The sequence below is a fragment of the Lepisosteus platostomus genome, unplaced genomic scaffold (assembly GCF_059453375.1).
Source record: "Lepisosteus platostomus isolate fLepPlt1 unplaced genomic scaffold, fLepPlt1.hap1 Scaffold_66_H1, whole genome shotgun sequence".
Taxonomy (NCBI): Eukaryota; Metazoa; Chordata; class Actinopteri; order Semionotiformes; family Lepisosteidae; genus Lepisosteus; species Lepisosteus platostomus.
In genome coordinates, this window is record NW_028291680.1 from 442,876 (window position 1) to 445,712 (window position 2,837).

Consider the following 2,837-nt stretch of genomic DNA (forward strand, 5'->3'; position numbering starts at 1 on the left):
GGCTCGTTGGTCTAGTGGTATGATTCTCGCTTAGGGTGCGAGAGGTCCCGGGTTCAACTCCCGGACGAGCCCTCGTGTGCTCTTTTCCTCCTCTTCCACAAGACTGGGAACTGATATCCACATCACTTCGCAGCGTCTGCTTATGGCAAACGATGGAATGTGACTAATGACTGAAAGAGCCTGGTGAATTCTCATCACGTGGCACAATGAGAGCGTGCAGTCAGCTGTCCAAGGCGGCAACCTCATTGCTCGTTCAAAAGAACACGTACTGAAAACTCATCACCACTGTGTCGTAGATGAGCACCGCGATCGCTTGTTGTCATGCGTCCTTACTTGGGAAATGCAGAAGCAAAAACTGCCCTCTCTCAGCCACCGAAATGTGTGCGGCTCGCCTTGCGCTCTCTGCGCCTCACATATTTGTCGAGCTGTCTGCTCTTCTTTCTGTTGAAGTAATCAAGTTACGGGGCGTCCTGCAGCCTATGATGTTCTCACTGAGAGCTTTCAAGATTTGAAGGAAAACCTCGAGCTTGGTGGCTCAAGTCGAACGAATGTGATTGTTAAGCAATCGATGATCAAAAGCACGTCTTCTAACAATTCGTGAGAGTATTATCAGCACTGTTTTCACTCGGATATACTTTTCACTTGCTAAGCTGACAAATTGGACGAGAAAATGCCGGAGACGCACTCAGTGCAGACTGAGGTTGGGAAGGAGGTGTGGCCCTTCAACGCTTGACAACTGAAGGACATTCTCTCCGCAACGGAGGAGCACCTGTCAGAAGTCGCAGAAGCTAAACAAGAGCACCGGGCTTCCGGAGATCCAAACTCAGACCTGGAGGATGCGGGCATCGATCCCGCTACCTCTTGCATGCTAAGCGAGTGCTCTACCATTTGAGCTAATCCCCCTCGCTTCATGCGTCTCGGCATCATGTCTTACCGCCTCTGCCCCTCTTACCGGGCACCGCCCACTGCCCTTGGTCTGCAAGGCAGTCCTTTCAAGTGCGATGACGACGCTGAGACCTTAGTTGCCTATTGTACGAGCTGAACTTTTGTGCTCATCAATTCAACGCTCTTTCCATCCACTCATCTTGTCTTTTGACGCTTCGTGTTTTGCGCTCCTTTGACTATCGGCATATCGGGTGACTGCAAACACTGAAGTTCTTGCTTACGGAGTGTGGAACATTGTTTTCAAGTGATCGCTGTTCTGTCATGTTGACGCCGAGTGAATCTTTCTTTGGCAACATGGGCAGGCTGACAGCAGTGCGAGCGAAAGTAATGGCAAATTTCTTGACTTATTTCTGAATGTGAATGTTCTTTAGAAAAGGGATGCGGCGTTGCTTCTCGCCCGTGTAAAGGTCACGCATTCCAGACGTGGTTATGAGCGAACAGTTGCCGCAAGTGTTTGAAAAGAGCAAGAGAGGAAGCAGCCCTGCCCCGTGTGAGGATCAAACTCAGGCCCTTCAGATGACGAGACTGACGCACTACCAATTACGCCAACAAGCCCAGCTGCAGTACACACACCGGAAAGTTTGCCTCACATGGATTTCAGTCGCCCGTTCCCTAATCTTTAGACGCCCTCTGCTGAATGTTGCATTTGCCTTTTGATCTCACCGATACATTTTTGGTCTGTTTCTGTTGCGAGTCCGTCTTTCAGATCTCACCTAGCACAAGTCTCTGTGGCTGAAGTGGCCTCTCTGCTTCAGCATCGTGCCCTCACTCAGCCATTAAAAATGTCACTCGGACTTCTGACATGCTGACATGAAATGTCAAGAGAGAGGGGCGGAGTGACGCTTAAGCCAGAGAGAAGATGAAAAGGGGGCGTGGCTGCGAAACGCTTGACAGCTGCACGATGCTCTCCATGTAAGGCGGGGCCACAGGCTAAAGGACACCTTTCGGCACATCAAGCTCTAAGCACGCACCTGGAGGATGCGGGAATTGATCCTGCTATCTCCCACATGCAAAGCAAGCGCTGTACCATACAAGCCAACCCCCCTCGCTGGGACTTATGCCTCGGCGTCACCTAGTGCCGCTTGTTCCCCTCTTACCGGGCACAGTTCACTGCCCTTCGTCTGAAAGGCAGTCATGTAATTGCAGCTTTCTTGACTTATTGATGAAGGTCTGACTGGACGAGCGAATGGCGCCTCTCCCCATCCTCAAGCTCGCTGACAGATTGAAATGGAAAGTGCTGCTGTGGCTCGTTGGTCTAGTGGTATGATTCTCGCTTAGGGTGCGAGAGGCCCCGTTTTCAACTCCCGGACGAGCCCTCGTGTGCTCTTTTCCTCCTCTTCCACAAGACTGGGAACTGATATCCACATCACTTCGCAGCGTCTGCTTATGGCAAACGATGGAATGTGACTAATGACTGAACGAGCCTGGTGAATTCTCATCACGTGGCACAATGAGAGCGTGCAGTCAGCTGTCCAAGGCGGCAACCTCATTGCTCGTTCAAAAGAACACGTACTGAAAACTCATCACCACTGTGTCATAGATGAGCACCGCGATCGCTTGTTGTCATGCGTCCTTACTTGGGAAATGCAGAAGCAAAAACTGCCCTCTCTCAGCCACCGAAACGTGTGCGGCTCGCCTTGCGCTCTCTGCGCCTCACATATTTGTCGAGCTGTCTGCTCTTCTTTCTGTTGAAGTAATCAAGTTACGGGGCGTCCTGCAGCCTATGATGTTCTCACTGAGAGCTTTCAAGATTTGAAGGAAAACTACGAGCTTGATAAAAGAATCAATTTAAATGTTTCTTGAAAAACGGATCCTTCTAAATATCGGAAGTCCAACGTCTCATGGAAACTGTCTGTGTAACGGTCTAACGTGATAACGTGATAACCACTACA

At 50.4% G+C, this 2,837-nt stretch overlaps 1 non-coding gene across 1 annotated transcript; it reads left to right on the forward strand.

Annotated features, from left to right (window-relative positions):
* Positions 1–72, forward strand: trnap-agg (transfer RNA proline (anticodon AGG)). Its single transcript has one exon. It is a non-coding gene; the product is annotated as a tRNA-Pro (tRNA).
* Positions 73–2,837: the final 2,765 nt, after the last annotated feature.